The sequence below is a fragment of the Spinacia oleracea genome, chromosome 3 (genome assembly GCF_020520425.1).
Source record: "Spinacia oleracea cultivar Varoflay chromosome 3, BTI_SOV_V1, whole genome shotgun sequence".
NCBI lineage: Eukaryota > Viridiplantae > Streptophyta > Magnoliopsida > Caryophyllales > Amaranthaceae > Spinacia > Spinacia oleracea.
In genome coordinates this window covers 80,425,376-80,447,207 of record NC_079489.1, presented here as the reverse complement: position 1 = coordinate 80,447,207, position 21,832 = coordinate 80,425,376, and the positions used below count along the sequence as shown (strand labels likewise).

The window sequence follows — 21,832 nt, the reverse complement described above, 5'->3', positions numbered from 1 at the left end:
ACATACAATTTTCAAGTTCTAAGCAATTGGGAGCTCTAAAAGGAATTCTTGCCTAAGCCTAAATAGGTAATTTCGAATCCCACCATATTCAATCATGTTCTTTGATTTTCCTATTTCAAAAATGATTAGTAAGTTGGCATTTTTAACACTTAAAATGTCACTTACAACAATCATACATTTCTTTCAAAATCAAAACTTTATGTGATGCAAAATACAAACTTTCAAGATTCAATGATGTTCATGGTTGTTTTTAATCACTTCCTTGAACTAGAATCACCTTCAAAATAGGGAGTAATCAAATATGATACCTTTCTAATGTTTAAAGGTTTAGTCTTTGAGATTCAAGACTCCACTTTTCAAATTTCAAGTTCAAGTTTCAAGATCCAATGATGTTTAGGGTTGTTCATGATCACTTCCCTAAACTAGGAACATTTCAAAGTAAGAGTTCATCAAAGATCTAACCTTTTCAATATTAAAAGGCTCGATCTTTGAGATTCAAGTCTCTTAAGTTCAATATTTCAAGTTTCAAGTTCAATATTTCAAGTTTCACGTTCAATATTTCACGTTCAAGTTCAATATTTCAAGTTCAACATTTCAAGTTTCAAACTTTTCAAGTTCAAGTTCTATATGCAAAATCTAGGATACTTTGGGTGAACAATCCATCCTAAGTTGAGATTTTTTAGCTTTGACTCTGTGTCGGACGCACTTATTATTAAGTAGTCGTTTGGCGTTCGGACCTCATGTGCTTAAATTCTATTTCAATATTGCAATTTCAATTCCGCAATTTCACTTATGCACCTTTCAATTCCGCACCTTTCAATATTGCAATTTCAATTCCGCACCTTTCAATTACGCAATTTCAATTCCGCATTTCAATTCCGCACTTTCAATTCCGCAACTTTACTTGCCTAGTCCTTCTAGGAAATGTGGACCTACTCCCTAGTCCATTTTTAGGGGGTCTTGTACTTTACTAATTCCGCATTTATTTTCAATTGTGATGTTGCTTTACTTGTTTATCGCTTTCATCACCTCACATGCTAAATTCAACAAAATACAAGGTTACACCACGCTTAACAAAGATAATTTCTTGGACAAACCGATCTTAGGTTCCTCTAAATTAACTTTAAAGCAAAGTGACCACCATACAAAGCAGAAATTCTATTTGTCCTAAATTCAAACCCACATAGTCTAAACTAGGGTATTTTCGAAAATGTTGTGTCACGCACTTGAATTATTTCTAAAGCTCGCGGAATAAGCATCTCGTTCCCTTGCCCGGATCTCACCCATCCGTTTCGAAGATTCAAGACTTATCCTAATAGAGTCATTTTCGGTCTTCCCAAACAAGACCTTAAACATTGTTTGGTGGCGAATCCTACAAAGTACAAAAATACAAAGGTTTCTAAAAAACCGCCCCCGTAGGAATGGGAATCAAAAACTAGTCCTACAATTATCATCACCTTTGATCGATTATTCTCACTAAATGTTGTTAGATTAACTTAGTAATAACCTTAACACATACATAATGTGGTTCTATTTATTTATATAATTATAACTTACATTAATAAAAAAATTATCAATGCATATAAATAATTTATCATAACATCTAAGTTATTGTATGTCGAGCAATATAACTATGTAAGTTCTTATAAAACTTTACAAAATGCTGTCGTGCAAGGCACGGGTCAAAATGCTATTTAGCTATATAAAGGAGTCCACGTCGGATCAATCATTGCAAGACCAACATTATTAGGGTTAGTATTAAAAAAATATTAATTTTGTGCCATTATTACGAGTTGTATTTGAATAATAAAATTGTAAGTCAAATTTTACTTTAAAAAACAGGGCCACTTTGATTCAAAATATGATTACTATATCTAAGAGAACTGATTTTTAATATATTATAATTTATACGTAAATAATTAATGTCACTATGTAAAAGGATTATTTGAAGAAATTGATTAACTTGAATCTACGCTATTATTATTGTTGACCGGGTTCATTCGGATGGACAAATTTTTTATTCCAGAATACAAAGGGCCAGAATCATTTTACGTCGGCAACTACGCGAGTAATGATGCAAGCAGCAAGCAGCAAGCAGCAAGCAGAAAGCAGAAACAACAAAAAATAGTTCCAAAAAATAAGTTAATGTCCAATTAAATAGTCCATACTCCGTAGTCTTTGTAACTTTCCGCTTTATCTACAAAATTACGTTGAATCGTTGTCGATCTAGAATAGCAAATTTAAGCGTCATATATATTATAAAACACATTACACCAATAAGATGAAATTATCATCTTAAGTTAAGCTTTAAACAAAATGAAACCCATCAAACTCATTTCAGAATCCTTTGTTAAACCAAAACACGAAATAGAAGCCGCTAAACAATCTTACCATTTAGGATCCGTTGATCTTGTGTTTTATCAACGGATCCTATTCCAAAGGGCCTTCTTTTTTCATTATCATCTTCCCAAATCGGCCACGGTGATGATAATATTAATGACACTACCCGTACCCTAACAGTGTCCAATCTATTAGAAAAGCCAAACATTCACTCTCAATCGCCCTCTTACATTTCTATTCCGTATATGTTAGCTGGTCGTTTCGCGACACAAAAACAACCCGAACAAAACACGACCTTTGTCTTAGTTGATTGCAACAAGGGCCCTGGAGCAAGATTCATCCATGCTACTGCCCTTGACCTCACTATATCCGATGATCTTTCTCCCGTTGATGTTCCGGTCGCTCATTCGTTCTTTGATCTTGATGAAAAGTACCTAAATTATGATGGTCATATTAAGGCATTACTATCAATCCAGACAACTGGACTTTTAGATGGGGTGTTCTTTGGGTTTAGCATGAATCATAACGTGGTAGATGACACCTCTTTTATTCATTTTTTTAACATATTGTCTAAAATCTTTAGATCGAATTATTATGTTAGCGAGATCACAAAGATTTCACGTATGCCGCTATTTAATTATAGGCCTTGGGATGTCCAAGTCATTAAATTTCCATTTCTTGATGTGGAAGAGCTTTTATGTCTTGGATATGACCCCGACCGGTTGAGGGAGAGAATCTTCTACTTTTCACTAACTTCGATGGCGAGACTTAAGGCTAAGGCCAACCAAGAAGGTGGACCCAATAATGTTGTTATATCGTCTTTTCAAGCTTTAATTGTGCTTGTATGGAAGTCCAACGTTCGAGTTAGAGACTTACCACTAGATAAAAAAAACTACTTGCTTGTTGGCTATTGGTGCCAGGGGTCGGCTCGATCCACCCATTTCAGATGACTACTTTGGCAATATTCTTAGTTATGACCAATGGTCTTGTAAGATGGGCGAGTTCTTTGGTAATGGACTGGGTTGGGCTGCAATGAAAGTACGAAAACTTATTGTGACCCACACTGGGAAAGAAATACTTGACGGATAGAACACTACAAGAAAATTTAGATACAGAGGCTGTTGGAAATTCTCATTGGGAAACACAAAGGAAAAAAGGGTGAGTGAAAATTCAAGAGTCCCACATTGGAAAAACTCTTCATATTCCTCTTGTTTATTAATTGGGGAATGAGTGTAACTCTTGTTTAAGAAAGTGTGAGAATGGTATGGGTGGACACATCACACACGCGCGCGCGCGCCGGGCCGGGCGCGGGCCGCGGGCCGCGGGCCGTGGGCCGTGGGCCGTGGGCCGTGGGCCGTGGGCCGTGGGCCGTGGGCCTTGGTACTTGGTACTTGGTACTTGGTACTTGGTACTTGGTACTTGGTACTTGGTACTTGGTACTTGGTACTTGGTACTTGGTACTTGGTACTTGGGAATGCGGTTCGCGGGCGTGGGGTGGGTTTTGTGGGTCAACCCTATTCTTTTTGGTAACTGGACCGTTTTGCTTAAGTCATTGTTACGGGAATCTGTATTGATTACGTAACCGTTGGATTAATTACCATTAATTACGTCCGTTACTACATTCAATGTCTCTGACCGTTTTTGGCTGTTGCAACATTCATTCCCTCAGCCGTTTTTGTCTGTTGCAATGCTTTCCTTCTAATTATTTAAATCAGAGTTTCAGTTCCCTTCACACAGAAAATCATACACACAAAATACGAAAACACATTCTTACTCTCACACAAAATTGCTCTCGGTTTTGGGCATACGTTCTGACTCCATCCGGCTTTGTGAGTGCACACAACGTCGGAGTTGCGCTAATCCTGGAGGGCGACCGCATTCTGTTCTACTGCACCGGGAGGTAGCGCGGAATCGTCTTTTAGGACAGTGGGTGTCCACGACGCAACAATTGTTCTTCGTTCAGTTCATCGAATCAGATAAGTTTGTTCTAATTCTCGCTTTAATCGCAACAATCTAAAAGACGATTATTATGGCTTTGACTTCCAAATTCATGATTCCTGATATGTCTAGGTTAGAACCTCTTGATGGCAAGAATTATAAACGTTGGGCTGTTAGGATGCGATTCTATTTAGAACAAATTGAGATTGCTTATGTGCTTGATGACGTTGTCGAACCTGATGATGAAACTGAATTGCATGCTTTTGAGTTGAAATTTGCTAAAGATGATAGGACATGTAAGGGCATGTTGCTGCATCATATGTCGAATACTTTGCTTGATATCTATATGGGGTTTAATCATGCTAGGGATATTTGGGATGCATTAGAAAAGAAATATGGAACTGATGATGCTGGTACTAAGCGTTATTGTGTCAGTAAGTGGTTAGCTTTTCAAGTCCAAGATGATAAACCAATTATTGATCAGATTCATGCTTATGAAAATATTTGCATTGCCATGGCTGCCGAGGGTTTGAGTATTTGTGAGATTACCCTTGCTATAGTTTTAATTGAGAAACTCCCACCCTCTTGGAAAGATTTTCGTAATCAGTTAATGCATAAGAAAAAGGACCTTACCTTAGAGGAGCTTGTAGGTCACCTGAAAATTGAGGAGGAAAATCGTATTAAGGATAAGGGTCAATCTGTGTTTTCCGGGTCTGCTAAGGCTAACCTTGTAGAACCTAAGCCTCATGCATATTCTGAAAAGTTTAAGGGAAAGGGAAGTCCTTTCAAGCCTCAAGGGAAACCAATGAAGTATAAGTTCAAGGGCAAGTGTTTTGAATGTGGGAAAACTGGTCACAAGTCTGTAGATTGCAGATCCAAGAAGAAGTCGGATCAGAACCAAGCCAACCTTGCTGAAGCTAATGAAGTTTCTAATCCTAACCATTTTGTTGCTGTTGTTTCAGAAGCTAACTTGACAGGTAATGTTGCTGAATGGATCGTTGATACTGGAGCAACGAGACATATTTGCACCAACAAAGACATGTTCACTACCTACGAAAAAACTGATGGTGAAAATGTCTTCATGGGTAATTCAGCTTCTGCAACTGTTCAAGGCAAAGGGAAGATCGTTCTCACTCTTACCTCTGGAAAACTTATTACTCTTACCAATGTGTTGCATGTTCCAGAAATGCGTAGGAACCTGATTTCTGGTAGCTTGCTAATGAAGGCTGGATTGAAGCTTTCATTTGATTCTGATAGGCTTGTTATTACTCATAATGGGGAGTTTGTGGGAAAGGGTTTCTGTAATGGGGGTTTATTTACTCTTGATGTCAAACTTGAAATTATGAATAAGAATGCTAGTACTTCTTCTGTTTATATTGCTGAGTCTATTGATTTATGGCATGCAAGGTTGGGTCATCTTAACATTGCTTCAATTAAAAGGCTTAAACAACTTAACTTGATTCCCAGTTTTTCTAAAACTGATTTTGCAAAATGTGAAGTATGTGTTGAGGCCAAGTTTGCAAAGAAGCCATTTAAATCAATAGATAGACAAACTAAAGTACTAGAGCTTGTTCATAGTGACTTGGGGGATTTTAAAAATTATGAGAGCAGGGGTGGTAAAAGGTATTATATTACTTTTGTTGATGACTGCTCAAGATTCACCATGGTTTATCTTCTCAGGTCAAAAGATGAGGCTGAGGAAATGTTCCTCAAATACAAGGCCGAAGTGGAGAACCAACTTGATAGGAAGATCAAGAGACTTAGGAGTGATAGGGGTGGTGAATATGACCCTAACACTCTTAAGGCATTTTGTGAGCAGAATGGGATCATTCATGAGACAACGGCTCCCTACACACCCGAGCAGAACGGGATTGCTGAAAGGAAGAACAGAACATTGAAGAACATGATGAATTCTATGCTTATTAGTTCTGGGTTTTCTGATAACATGTGGGGGGAAGCTATATTATCTGCTTGTCATGTTTTAAACAGGGTACCTCACAAGAAGCTAGACAAGACTCCATACGAAATATGGAAGGGTCGTGCACCTAACCTAAGTTATTTGAAAGTGTGGGGGTGTCTAGCAAAGGTGGCTATACCCAGCTTCAAAAGGGACAAGATTGGTCCTAAAACGGTTGATTGTATTTTTATTGGTTATGCTTACCAAAGTGCTGCATATCGTTTTCTTGTTAAAGGTGCTAACAATTCTTATGCAGGTGGTAACATCATTGAGGCAAGAGATGCCGAGTTTTTTGAAACAGTATTTCCTTTGAAAATATCTTGTATCAATGATGTGCCTTCTTCTAGCACTTCTTCTAGTATGCCTGTTGTTGCTCCTCCCACCTCTGATGTGAATTCTGAATTGGAGCCAAGGAGGAGCAAGAGGGCAAGAAAGGAAACCAGTTATGGTGATGATTTTATTACTGCTTTCTTAACTGAACCTTACTTGATTGATGATGACTTTGTTTATGTCTTTATTTTGGAAGATGATCCTAGGACCTATGAAGAGGCTATGAAATCTGTTGATGCAGTGTTTTGGAAAGAGGCAATAGATAGTGAACTTCAGTCAATCCTAAGTAACAATACTTGGGAGTTGGTTGATCTGCCTAGGGGTTGCAAGCCCATTACTTGTAAATGGATCTTTAGGAAAAAATTGAAATCCACTGGATCCATTGACAAGTATAAGGCTAGAATTGTGGTAAGGGGATTCACCCAAAGGCATGGTATTGATTATTTTGATACTTATTCTCCTGTCACTAAAATTGCTACTATTAGAACTTTGATTGCTCTTGCTTGCATTCATGATCTTGTTGTGCATCAAATGGATGTTAAAACTGCATTCTTAAATGGTGATTTGGATGAGGAAATTTACATGGTTCAACCGGAAGGGTTTGTTGTTCCTGGTCAAGAGAATAAGGTTTGTAAATTAGTCAAGTCCTTGTATGGGCTTAAGCAAGCTCCAAAGCAATGGCATGACAAATTTGACAAGACTATGACAGGTAATGGGTTCCATGTAAATGAAGGTGATTCTTGTGTTTACTCTAAGCATGATTCTGATGGTTGTGTGATTATTTGTCTTTATGTGGATGATATGTTAATTTTTGGGACTAATTTGGATCGAGTAAATGAGACAAAAAGTTTTCTAAGTTCTAAGTTTGAAATGAAAGATATGGGTGAGGCAGATGTGATTTTAGGAGTGAAAATCAAGAGAACTCCAAATGGCATTTGTCTTAGCCAAGCTCACTATGTTGAAAAGTTACTTAAAAAATTTAACTCTTTTGACGTCGATCCAGTTAGGACTCCCTATGATCCAAGCATCCACTTAAGGAAAAATAATGGTGATCCTGTTAGCCAATCTGAATATGCTAAGATTATTGGTAGTGTTATGTTTCTGATGAACTACACTAGACCTGACATTGCTTATTCTGTGAGTAGATTAAGCAGGTATACTCATAACCCAAGTCATGAACATTGGGATGCTTTGAAGAGATTGCTCAGGTACCTTAAGGGTACCATGGATTGGAGTTTGCACTACTCCAAGTTTCCAGGAGTTTTGGAAGGCTATTGTGATGCTAACTGGGTTTCTGGCAATGATGAAATTAACTCTACCAGTGGTTATGTTTTCACCCTAGGGGGTGGAGCTGTGTCTTGGAAATCTTGTAAACAATCTTGTACTGCTATGTCTACTATGGAATCTGAGTTTATTGCTCTTGAATTGGCAGGTCATGAGGCAGAATGGTTGAGAAATGTGCTTGCAGATATTCCGCTGTGGGGGAAGCCAGCTCCTTCAGTTGCACTTCATTGTGATTCGCAAGCGGCTATTGCTGTGGCAAACAACCATGCCTACAATGGGAAGAAAAGGCACATTCGTTTGAGGCACAAGGCCATCAAAGAATTGTTGTCAAGTGGGGTGATATCACTAGACTATGTAAAGTCTGAAATGAACATTGCGGATCCGTTAACGAAAGGCCTATGTAGAAAACTAGTTTTGGAAACATCGGAAGGGATGGGCCTGAAGCCCGTTGAATGAATTGTAAAATAATGAACTCCTACTCACAGAGTTCAAAGGACGACATTATTGTTATAATTCGGAAGCACAAAATTTTATTTTTTGTCCATCCCCTAGATGTTATAATGTGCTTGCTACAATAGGAAAGAGGTTGAGCATACGGCTCTTAATGAACCCATACCATATGTTTGGTGGTGTGAATGTAGCTCACACTTGATGGGATTCACCTACGTAGGTGTGGAAGTGTGGCCGCTTCCTATGAGAATTGCGATGTGGGCTATTCTCTAGAGCACCTATGAGCATATCCAGGTCGGACGTATGGCCAGTATAAGGCGTCACTTTATTCGCGGAGTCAGAATGTCATACATATTCAGTTGCGTGCTTTAAGTGACGGGTTTCTATCTCCCTATCAAGTTCAATACGAAAGTCACTTGGTAGGAAAGAGATCATAGCTTAAATGTCACTAAGTGTTAATTCAAGTCGAAAGACATTGACACCTATTCAATTGTTTTGTTTGCCCAAAACCAATATCCTTCTCCTTTCTTTTCTTTCTTTTCCGCATATTCGAACCTGTGGGGGATTGTTGGAAATTCTCATTGGGAAACACAAAGGAAAAAAGGGTGAGTGAAAATTCAAGAGTCCCACATTGGAAAAACTCTTCATATTCCTCTTGTTTATTAATTGGGGAATGAGTGTAACTCTTGTTTAAGAAAGTGTGAGAATGGTATGGGTGGACACATCACACACGCGCGCGCGCGCCGGGCCGGGCGCGGGCCGCGGGCCGCGGGCCGCGGGCCGTGGGCCGTGGGCCTTGGGCCTTGGGCCTTGGGCCTTGGTACTTGGTACTTGGTACTTGGTACTTGGTACTTGGTACTTGGTACTTGGGAATGCGGTTCGCGGGCGTGGGGTGGGTTTTGTGGGTCAACCCTATTCTTTTTGGTAACTGGACCGTTTTGCTTAAGTCATTGTTACGGGAATCTGTATTGATTACGTAACCGTTGGATTAATTACGTCCGTTACTACATTCAATGTCTCTGACCGTTTTTGGCTGTTGCAACATTCATTCCCTCAGCCGTTTTTGTCTGTTGCAATGCTTTCCTTCTAATTATTTAAATCAGAGTTTCAGTTCCCTTCACACAGAAAATCATACACACAAAATACGAAAACACATTCTTACTCTCACACAAAATTGCTCTCGGTTTTGGGCATACGTTCTGACTCCATCCGGCTTTGTGAGTGCACACAACGTCGGAGTTGCGCTAATCCTGGAGGGCGACCGCATTCTGTTCTACTGCACCGGGAGGTAGCGCGGAATCGTCTTTTAGGACAGTGGGTGTCCACGACGCAACAATTGTTCTTCGTTCAGTTCATCGAATCAGATAAGTTTGTTCTAATTCTCGCTTTAATCGCAACAGAGGCAACACCTTGAGGCAATTCATTTTTTATGGCCTCTAAAAGTGTCTTTTAGCATTAGTTAATTATGGTAGCCCCTAAAAGTTATTTTTAGGGTGGGTGAAATTTAGCCTGCCCCTAAAAGTACTTTTTAGCATTAATAAAATAATGGTTGCCCCTAAAAAGTTTCTTTAGCATCAAAAAAAAATTAAGTTGCCCCTAAAAAGTACCTTTTAGCATTAATGAAATTATAGTTGCCTCTAAAACTGTTTTTTGGCGTCAATGAAATTTATGTTGCCCCTAAAAAGTACCTTTTAGCATTAATTAAATAATTGCTGCCTCTAAAACATTTTTTTAGCATCAGAAAATAAGTTTGCCTCTACAACTTTTTTTTTAGCATCAGTTAAATTTTAGTTACCCCTAAAATATACGTTTTAGCATTAATGAAATAATTGTTGCCTCTAAAATATTTTTTTTAGCATAAAAAAAATAATGGTTGCCTCTATAGCTTATTTTTTAGCATTTGTTAAATTTTAGATGCCCCTAGAAAGTAGTTTTTAGAATTATTAAAATAATGTTTGCCTCAAAAACCTTTTTTTTAGCATCAGTGAAATTTAAGTTACCCCTAAAAAGTACATTTTATCATTAATGAGGTAATGGTTGCCTCTAAACATTTTTTAGCATCAATGAAAAATAAATTGCCCCTAAAAATGTATTTTTAGCATTAATGAAGTAATGGTTACCTCTAAAAAAATTATCATCAGTGAAATTTTAGTTGCCCCTAAATTATTTTTTTAGCTTTAATAACACGGTTGCTAAACGCAACCTACTTTTACTCGACGCGTATAGTACTCCCCTTTAATAAAGTATTGCTTGCCTTTAAAACCTTTATTTTAGCATCATTGAACTTTATAATGTCCCTAAATAGTGCTTTTTAGCAATAAAAAAAATTTAGGTCAGGTCTTTGATTTTTATTGTTCTTTTTTGCTTTTTATCCATATTTTGTGCTCGTAGCCGTATTTTTTATATTCTTCTGTTCATTTCTCCGACTTATTTTTCATGAATTAGGTTTCTTATTTTTTCCTTGTATTAATAAGGGTATCATAAACTAAAGTAAACGATCAACCAATAGGAGAATAATAATTTAAACTAAAAGTAGCCTATGTAGGATTCGAACCTACATCATCGTGCAATTGCACAAAGCTCTGCCAGTTGAGCTAATAGACTATTTTTATTGGTATAGTGTCATGGTAGTTTTAAGAGGAAAAAACAAAGTGTAGTGACATACTCCCTCCGTCCCGGAATACTCGACCCGGTTTGACCGGCACAGAGTTTAAGGAACTTGAATTGACTTATTTAGTTTAATAGGTAGTAGTTGATAGTGGGGCATTATTTTAATGTAGTTAGTGGGAGGTGGGTTAAGAGGTGGGGTTGGGGGAGAGTAGGGGTTGAATTTTTAATTATTTTTTGTATGGAGTAGGGGGTAGGTGGGTTAATAGGGGTGGAGTGAGAAATAATATAATATTGTTAGAATATTTCCATTTTTAGAAATAGGTCAAGTATTAAGGGACGGCCCGATAAGGAAAACAGGTCAAGTATTCTGGGACGGAGGGAGTATTAGTTTGTGAAGTTGCATATAAAACAAAGTGTAGTGACATATTAGTTCACATAGTCTTTATTATCTTAAGTGAGCCCATGCTAACCAGAAATTTTGTGCTAACTGATGAGAACAATATATGTTTCCCATGTAGTTAGAACTAGCTCGGAGAATGAATTAAAGAAGTTGAAAGATGCTGCTGACATTTAGGATAACAAGCTGCAAGTGGTACCGTCGAGCATAAAGTCCTTTGTGCTTGCTCCTTCCTGTGGCATTTGCTGTAACCAACAGAGCCTCCTCCCACGTGGCTTCACAAGGTGGCAACAAAAATATAGTTTCCTAGACTACTTGTGACCACCACATCATCAGCATCACGATCCTGTAGTTGGATCTTTCAAGAGCAGATCGTATGAAAGAAACAAAAACAACACGTCAGAGAGCATATTTGGCAATAGATAGACAACAACCAGAAAAAACAGTGAAGGTGAGTGAGCATTGCTCCCAAACCTACTTTTAATAGTCTGTGCGACTCTTGGGATTGTCCCAAGAATATGCATAGGTCACTGGCAGGAATACCACCCATGCAGCAGCTGAGACAACCTTCAAAATGTACCTAAGCCTAACATTAAATGACATGGTTCGTCTTGATTTCCAACCGAGAACCACATCAAGGACAGCTGAGAGCAAGAAACAAAAATTAACATCAAATTTACTTGGATATACAGTCACAACTCCAAAGAATCGGCAACAACATAATTTCAAGCAGTGACTCCAGTCTAAAGAAAAACCAGCTTTAAGAGTACCCATAAACGTAAAAGGAGGAGCAAAAGGGAAGATAAAAAAACTTTACAATTAGATTTGAAATAATTTTCTGTTAGAGCTTATGACAAAAACTTAAGCATGGAACTAAGTGTAGCACAACCTACCTTGCACAAGCTTAATTATTGAAGCTGGGATGAACTGCAATATTTGAAGTATGCTTAGTACATACTTCGAATATTGCACTTGGGTCGCCTGTGCCATTCCAGTGCAATAATAATCATGGCCTGAAAATAACCAGAAATGCAACATTATTCCACATTCAGATTAAGATAACAGAAGAGACTGTTGCATGCAAAGCCAAAATAAAAAAGCTCCACATTCTGTCAAACTTCTGAAGACGTTCCAATACGTTTGAATATAATCTCAACGAAGTTAACTTTTCCAGTCCACCGATCTCCTTGAGCAGTTTTGTTTTCCTGAAATTAAAATAAATAAATTATATTAGATTGTTTGACAAATGTAGACAGGCACAGATAAGATTCCCTTTTTAGATTCAATCAGGCAAATCCAGCATTTCAGCGGCATGAAAATAAGTCAAGTTAAAACTCATTTCGGATATTCTAGGGTTTCAACTTCCAAACATTCCTTTTCAAGACTAATGATGTATGAACTAACAAACAGTTACCGACCTTGAAGAAAAACTCTCAACAAACATTATATTGACTACATAAGTGCAAAGGAACCAATGCCTGTAAGAAAAAAAAAAAACTATTCACCGCTTACAACCAAGCTAAAAGGTGATAAGATGCCTCTTTATTTCTATACCAGGCAGGCACTTGAACGTCCATAACTAGATTCTAGATGACGCCACGGTCAATGAGATCAAGTAAGAATGTCCTATCCGGTTATATTAGTCAAACTGAATCTGCATTGTTTCCTTTGAATTATGCGAAGTTTCCTTTGTCATAAATAAAGTACACTAAAAATAAACTAATTGTGCTACAGCTCATAATCACAAGCCTTAGCTAACACCCTGAAATAAAAAAAATTGAACACTATGTATAAATACCTGATCATGCGAAGAGACACTTTGCCTCTCTTAATCATATCAACCAAAACTAAAAGATTATCCGCGCCTGGTTTAGCTCGAATGTATTTTCTGAGTTCATGAAGTCTTGTAGCAGACTGATCAGAACCTATAGATTTGGTTATGTTCAGTTTTGCTTTGGTCCTGTATTAGTTTAGCAAATGGTGAAGGTTACTTCAAAGACCAATAGAGATGTTCACAGTCTAACTACAAAATAAGAAACATTAAATTAGTTCCTACAGAAGGTTCAAATGTGTTCACAGCCCAACTACCAATCCCATCCCCTTTCATACGAAATGGGCATCAAAGTTCTCAATACGCGCTACAAGCCAGATCTGAAGGAATGAATGAATACTACCTACTAGCATATTTAGCAATTAACAAAATCCAACCTAATTTATAATTAGAATTTGCATACAACCATTTACTGTATGAATTCCAAATCCATGTATGGCGACAAAATTTTACCAGTATTTATGTCCAATAAAATATACAACTTATGCAAGGTTAGCAATAATCTTAAACTTGAACTAAAATTGACACTCTACTGATCAATACTGCTTATTGCTTCACATCATAACATCAGGAAAAATTAGACTGACTCCCCACTCTGAATGTCCAATAATTGATCTGTTATATCAGTAGATTAATTAGCTACATAATTACAGCTCACATGCCACAGGACACACTGAAAGAAAACTAAACGCAACATTAATTTCTCTTTATAGAAAAGGCAGAATACGACATAAGATATGGGAACAAGGGTCTGATTTTTACATTGAACAACTTCATGAGAAAAAAAATATGGTCTTCTTCAATTTAGTAAGATTAATTGATTGCAACAAAAGCTTAATTTAAAAACCCCGGAGCAAAGAAATGAGGTGGATAGGAGTTACCTGTTGATCGGTAGCTTTAGCAAGACTCCATTTTTGGTGCTTCCCAATAAAAATCGAGATCTATATACTCAATAGAGAAATAAATTTACCACCAAGAGCAGCACTTCTTCCCTCACTTCCTCCAATTTCTTCTTCGTCGGTAATTGCAACTTCATGTACGAAATCAAAGATTGACGAAATTGTAATTATTTGTTGAGGGAAAGGAAATTGTGGGTTTCACTTTCACTAAGAGAAACCCTATGTTTCATTCTTCATATGAAATAGAATGAGTTACATATTGGCTTGACTGAAAAAAATTCTTTGGTTGAATCAATGAGGCGCAGCGGGAAATGAAATTGAAATGAATTGTTGAATCAATGAGGCACAGCGGGAAATGAAATTGAAATGAATTCCATGCAACGGGATTGAAATTGGACAATGTAGAACAACGGGCTCCTACCTCTAAATCACCGCGCAATAGATTGTATTGTATTGTATAACCAGTTAGCTTAGGTGCATTGCACGGTTTTGTGAAATTTAACTTATAACCTTGAATAGGGACTTGTTATTGCTATTTGTGGATTGCGATCTCACTTACTAATCCTTACAGGTGCTTGTAGTAGGCTAGTTGCGAAAAAGGCTCGTGTTTTATTTCGTGTTGGTTTTGTTAAGCCTTTTGAGTGTTTAAACTAATGACTATTTATAAATGGATTAATTATTTCGTTACAATATATTCAACCGAGTAATTAAACATTACTTTGTTTTGAACTAAGAGTGAGTCATGTTCGTATTGTAACACGTACCTAAATTTATCTGAATATAACTTATCTTATTGGACCTGATTGAACATGATTGAAATTTATAGCAAATGATTGTACTAAATCGGTCTTGATTGCAAGAAACTATATTTGTAGGAGTTTGACATAAATAGAAATTATATGAACTTTTTGGAACTTATTTGACTTCAAGCTTATTTAAATAACTTCATTATTTGGCTCGTTGTTATGTTGTTTGAGATTATATATTTAAACTAAAATGGTATAATACGTATTTGACTATATGTTGGATTTTGTAAATAAAATAAATAATGGGTCTAATTTTATCGAAAATGAATATTACTTTTAACTAACATTGATTTAATTCATCGCCGATGAAACTTGTTTGACTCGTTGCTACGTTGTTTGAGCTCATTAATGTTATACTTGGTATATCATATTCAATTGAATATTCAACTAGGTTCTGTTTGTTTTAATTTATTTTAACTTATTTCGATTCATTTTAGTAAAACTAAGTTCAAATAAGTTCAGTTTATGTTAGAATCTAGAATGCACAATTTGGCATGATTATGTGAAATTGGTGCAACTTTATTTCCTACATAACATCCTGTCCTAGAACTCTCATGGCACAAAGTCAGTATGAAACCCAATTGCGTCTCATCGAATGAAGCATCTAACACTGTCCATCAATGTTTTGGCCTTCTTTTTAAGGAAACGAATTTTGGCTGCAATACTAGAGGCCCAAACGTTTTGTTGGCCTAGCTTCAAGAAAACCATTGATTCATGTGACTCCGTCCATCAATGTTTGGCCGATTTCATTTATTTTTACTAGTTTTTCATTTACTTTTTATGTTAAGTTGACGTTAATATCCAAAACAATATTTAATAAAAAAATCTAGTTTTTGGCCCCAGCGATACCCCGGGTTACTACATTAATAATATTCATATTTAGTTATACATATTTTGTTTGCAATGATAACATGGAATATGTAATAGTTTAGTGGTAAAAGGTTTATTGTTTAAACTCAAGGTTAGGGGTTCGAACATTACACAAATCATGTTCGATTTTTTTTTTAATGTATATGAAGATTTACATGAAGCAAACGACTCATAAATATAGCGCCACATGTCTCGTATACTTTCTTATTAACTCCTTTTTATATATATTATAGATTATAGATTAAAGTGTTAACCATCAATGCCGAGGCTTTATGATTATCAATGTCCTTTCTTAAAGTTAAAAAAAAAAATTATATATAAGAAGTTAGTGTAAACTTATTGACATGATTTAAATTGAAATTTAGTGAAACTTTTTAACCTAATAAAACTTTATTATAACTTTAAAAAACTTATTGTTGACATGAACTTTAATTTTTCAAGTTTAAGAGGGTGACCTCTATATTTGTTATAATCTCATGTTGTTTTATTCCTGTTACCTTCGGTATACGATTATAATTGTAGATGTAATTGATATCTTATTAATATTATAAAATGATAAAAAAATTCACACTTACTCGTAATCAGACCACTGTTTAAATCCCGACTCATTTCAATTGGAATTTTTTATTAACAGAACCGAATCGACGTGTTGGTTTCCGAAACCGATCAAAATCCACCCCTTAGTGCAGCCAAACCCGTTTCAATTCGACCTATTTTAACCCCAACACCATTTAACCAAACCTAAAATCGAATTGCCATAAAAAATGAATAAAAAAGGAATTGTTAACCCAAATGTATTTGCCACATGGCCACATAAGAGTTATTGTCCAAAAATCTATTACATTATACTAAAACAGACACCATTAGTGACACGTGTTATTCCATGGTGCAAACTTTTTGCCAAAAAAAGTTCCTTTAAAAAATTCTAATTTTTAATTTTTGATTTTTAGTTTCTATCCTTTTTTGATTTATTATTTATGGAAAAAAATATATGTTTATAGATTATAGAATAATACATGCCACATAATAATAATTTGCTAAAAATGATTTTTTTTTATTCGTCAAAGAAGACTTGTTTGGTGTCGCAACAAATGTTAGTTTTAGGTCTACAATCAATTGAATCTGATTTAATTGAATTTTAAAACTACAATAGATCAAAAGAACCCCTCGTTGAAGGTTGTATCAAACAACGATGTGTAAGAGGGTATACAAGATATTTGACGTGCAACGATCGTAGTTTTGCTGGAAAAACAGTTTTATTTGATTCGATTTGTTAAGTATTTGATAGATTCATATCTCTTTTGTAGATGTCGTATGACGTTTTATCAATGAATTAATTTTAGTTTCAAAAAATAAAAATAGTATTTTCAAGATTTATTAATTATGCAAAAACTTTAGAAACAAAATTATATCACTCAAATATATTGAAGTATAATTTTTTTAAAATATAATTTTAGAATATTCGTAAATGTACGAACCCTAATCTTATTTTTAAATTACAATTTGATGGAGTATATATTTTGTCAAACATATTTTCCAATAACAAAAAGAATAAAAAAGTATGGAGATTTCTGATGTTGTATTGCTGCCTGCTCGAATCAACATCCCCAGAGGGACTTTTTAAAATCGTAATCAATTATTCCCTCCAGAAAGTCCCGCAGTACTTGAATATGGAAAGTACAATTAGGTTTTATTTTTTCCCTAAAGACCTAATTGTAGTTTTCATATTCAGAAGCAGCGATTTCATTGCGGACTTCAAAACCGATGGAGATTTTCTCTTCACATTGTGCGACGCCTTGAACATCTCATACACAAATTGAATCTCGCCTGCGCAAATTGAACTCCGCCTGCCGGAATTGAACGTCATCACCTGCGTAAATTGAACATCGCCTGCCGGAATTGAACCTCATCTTTACGAAGCTGCCATATCATAAATTAGGTAGTTGCATCTTTCTTCAACTTTTTGACTCTTAATAATTTATTCATTTATATGTGGCAAATTTGTGTGATTTGTTTGGTTTATGCGAGAATTTTGGATTGGAGTACATTATCTGAACTTATCAATTAATTGTATGTGTTTAGGACGAAATTTCTTTGTTTTGGTTAATGTTCTCATCTTATTGCGGCTTGTTTAATTTTGACTCTTAATAATTCAAACAATTGTTCATGTTATCATCTAAGCGGGGAAGGATTTTGGATAATACTATTTAGATGTTTTCTATGCTCTTTCTTTTTCTTTTCTGATTGCTTCCTCAAAAGCGCTCAGAGAAGGAGATTCAAATGGTCCGGAGTTTTGGCTTAAATCTATCCTGATGTGTATTCTGTAATACTTAGTTAATTACATTTTTTTTTCCTAATGTGAAAGGCCTAATCTGAGCAAGAATGTTATTGATTGATCAGAACAATGATATGAAATATGTACTGATATTTGAATGAATGAGTAAAGGGAAGATATTTCTCAAACATCCATGTTTGTTTAAGCTGACTAATAACATTGTTTGTTGGGTGTGTTCTTAATGGAGTAGGGTTGGTTCTCAATTGGATCCTTAACTTTCCTGTCATCATTATCTTATGATCTTGGGTTGTTGAGAAGATTTGATTCCATAGCTTCTTGATATTATCTGTTGATTTTGAGTAGTATCATCTTGATGCGTGGAAGTTAAAAGAGGAAAAAACAAAAAGTAAACAATTGTTGGTACTGCTAGGGCCAGGGCCTCCCAGCCATGGTGTTCTTCGCTGTCCTGACCCCTCACGAGTTCAAATTTGGGTCTGCTGACTACCAGTGATTGTACAGGGTAGAAGGGAAGAAAGGTGAACAGAACAAACCCATAGTAGGTTAGCTGCCTTGTATTTTCTGCTGGAATAATTTTTCAGCCAAGCGAAATCGGCCATTCTTGCATTTGAAAGTTTATATTTATAGTTTTTATGGTCTTTGTGGGTCAATGATGGAACATTTCCACCAGCAATGAGGCAACATCTCTTGGTACTAGACTTCATCCTAGACACTTGAATAACCTTTATCGTAGAAGGATCTCCTAGTGTAAAAGGTTTCTTTCTTGATTTTCACTTGTGTTGGGGTCTATCAAAAACGTTTATTTGCAGCATTCCTTGTTTAACCATCTGGTGAAGAGTTGGGTAGGGGGGGGGGGGGGGGGCGTGTCTTTTAGAGTTAAGTTTATGAGATTTTGTCTCAAGTTATTGAAGCAGAAACGATGATTAATTACCTAGGGAATAACATGATAGAACATGGGTTTTGATTCCAGTAACTTAAAAACGTTTACAGTGCAGCACGATTGAACTTCTGTTTAAGTTTTCATTTTATTTTCTCCAAGCTACTCTTGTTTATTTGTCTAATTGTTTTGTTTTCCTGGATGATCGGGTCTGTCTACTTTCCTGCATCACATTTTGTGCACAGTTGGAGATGCATGTCTGCACTATTTTTTTATTGTGGTTGACGATGATTTCCTGATCATCTAATACATTTTCATCATTTTTTGTATACAATTATGTTTTACGACCATCATGTAAAGCTAAGCTTCTCACTTGAGTTGTGACTGGAGCTTGAAATAATTTTCCCCTCCTCAACCCCTTAATTGATCGAAAAGTTGCATTTGTGCCTCCTCGCTTCTTACTACAGATTACCGACAGCTGCTAACCACTGCAATCTTGTAAGCTTACAATTACAGTGTGCTTGTTTTATCTTAAAAGCTTACAATAGATGTAGATTCACCTACACATGTACACCGTAAAACTATCCTTTTGCAGATTGCTCAAACAGAACAGTTACTTTCCTTCTGTTGTTTATATTATGATTTCACATCTTTCTGAAAGATAAAAGAGCCTACTTGAGACTATCTTGAATGAGTATTCTCATGTTACCAAGACTCAATGCGTTTCTTGAATGGTAGCTTTTGTGTATATTATCCATTGCGTACTTACTTTTTATTGTTAAAACTTGTTCTGGTCAAAAGTAATGAGTAAATTTATTCCATCGATGTCAGTTCCTAAGTTATTAAAACCAAGATCGAACAAGGAAAAATAAGCAAAACATGGAACGAAAGAAGTCGGAACTATTGAAGCAACCCTAGCTTACAGCTTTACGAGAAGGTTCATTTTATATGCTCATTAAGTCATTAGAGTTTTCATGTTATTTCATATATGATTAAATTACACATTTATTAGGAATTGATGAATTTATAATTCATGTTTGCTAGAACGTCAACGAAAAAAGGCGTTAAAGGATGATAAAAACAACAGTCATTTCCATGGAGGTAAGTTATTTTTATTATTTGGTAATGGCAGCACAATATCCCACCGTTACCTGTCAGTCACCTGTACACCAACTTTCACTCAAACAACCACGACCGTCACGAAGCCACTACACGAACTGCATCCCCTGCCAACCAGACCAGCATCAATGCACTCTTGTAGCCCAACTGCCCTGCATCCCCAAAAGCCCTGCACTCTCCCATACACATTATACTTGGCTGTACATATATTTATTTCAAAACATGTATCAAATCTGCATATTCTGCTACTTAACATGAAAACACGTTTGATTTAGAGCATAACAAAAGGAAAATTTTAGAGAATAATGATGACAATAATTTGCAAGAGCAAGAAGGAGATAAAAATCTAGAAAAAAAAACTAATGGAAGTTATGGAAGGGCACATGAGAAATATTTTGGAACTTTGGGTTATGATATGTCTGAATTGGATATGGATGAGGTAATTTGTTAATTGTACTCATTATATATCGATTGTATTTATTTGAAATAAATGATTTATTTCTTATTAATAGTAGATCGTAATTTATAATGGCAGGACGAGGACGAGGACGAGGACGAGGACGAGGACGAGGACGAGGAGTGATGAAGTGCAAACTAATGAAGAGTAGTATGACTTTGGTCGACTTTATTGAGGTGTAATCTCTTTAATCATGTTCATTGATTTGTTGAATTGAAAAAAAAGCTAATTTACAAACCCTAACTCAGTCGATTTTCTCTCTCCTATATTGGTGGTGCGTCGTCCTCCACCGCCTGCGTTTTCCTATTGCAGGTGATGCTGCCTTGGTTGTTGATTGGTGTTTCCATGTCTCCACAATCACATATCCGCTTCTTATTCTCCTCCTTGTCGGAGCAATCACTGTTGCTGTTGCAGTTGTTGTTGCCGTGCATTGTTATTGTTGGTTTTAGTTGCCGGACTCCTGTGTTGTTGTTTCTCTGCCTCTCGGTTTTCTCTTAAGGGTATAACTCTTGCCCAACTCTTCTTTATCAATTAGTTTATCCTAAGCATATTATAATAGTTTATGGAAGTAAATCGTCATTGATTTATTATTTTGATTTTATAGAAATGTTTTTTATTATTGAATTGATGTTTTTGATTATCGAATTAAGCCGATTTTGATAATATAATTGAGCAATTCAAATTTACGTGTCCTTATACAAGGAAGGGTTTTTAAATGGAAAAAGGATTGAGTTTTCCAAATTGATTTTATTAATCAAATAAATATTAAAATTATGATTTCAATCATAATCCACGCGGGTGGTTCAACAAGATCCAACAGAGTAGTATTGCTTCTCACCCTATTTTTTGAAATCGCTTGCCTGAATAGTACTCTTTATATGACCTTCAGGATAAGAGTTGCTGCTATATTGTGTTTGTAGGGAGTGTTTTTTGGATTTTTCCCCTACTGGGGCGGTTGTTTTAGAAACCTTCGTATTTTTGTACTTTGTAGGAGTCGCCACCAAACACTGTTTAGGGTCTTGTTTGGAAAGACCGTACATGACTCTATTAGGATAAGACTTGAATCTTGGAAACGGATGGGTGATCCGGGCAAGGAACGAGATGCTTATTCCGCGAGCTTTAGAAATAATTCAAGTGCGTGACACAACATTTTCGAAAATACCCTTGTTCAGACTATGTGGGTTTGAATTAAGGACAAATTGAATGTTGTGCCAACGTAATGTAGGGTATATTTTAGAAAATGTTGTGCCAACGTACTTGAATATTTCTAAAGCTCATAAGCATTTCGTTCCCGTGCCCGGATCTCACCCATCCGTTTCGAGGATTCAAAGCCTTATCCAAAATAGAGTCACATGCGGTCTCTCCAAACGAGAC

General features: G+C 36.1%; 2 long non-coding RNA genes and 1 pseudogene across 4 annotated transcripts; 2 read left to right on the top strand and 1 right to left on the bottom strand.

The window, feature by feature from the left end:
* The first annotated feature begins 2,316 nt into the window (after window positions 1-2,316).
* Window positions 2,317-3,429, top strand: LOC110787240 (uncharacterized acetyltransferase At3g50280-like; annotated as a pseudogene).
* Window positions 3,430-10,902: 7,473 nt separating this feature from the next.
* Window positions 10,903-14,556, bottom strand: LOC110787245 (uncharacterized). Of its 2 annotated transcripts, XR_002533053.2 has the most exons (6): window positions 14,019-14,556; window positions 13,105-13,266; window positions 12,413-12,511; window positions 12,200-12,319; window positions 11,785-11,950; window positions 10,903-11,664 (listed from the first exon to the last, which is right to left on the bottom strand). It is a non-coding gene; the product is annotated as an uncharacterized lncRNA (long non-coding RNA). The 2 variants fall into 2 exon arrangements; XR_002533054.2 differs by lacking the exon at window positions 13,105-13,266 and having other exon boundaries at window positions 14,019-14,553.
* A 2,378-nt stretch (window positions 14,557-16,934) lies between these two features.
* Window positions 16,935-21,082, top strand: LOC110787246 (uncharacterized). 2 transcript variants are annotated; one of them, XR_008930692.1, is made up of 6 exons: window positions 16,935-17,651; window positions 18,418-19,380; window positions 19,714-19,819; window positions 19,927-19,983; window positions 20,537-20,634; window positions 20,771-21,082. It is a non-coding gene; the product is annotated as an uncharacterized lncRNA (long non-coding RNA). The 2 variants fall into 2 exon arrangements; XR_002533055.2 differs by lacking the exon at window positions 18,418-19,380 and having other exon boundaries at window positions 17,253-17,651.
* Window positions 21,083-21,832: the final 750 nt, after the last annotated feature.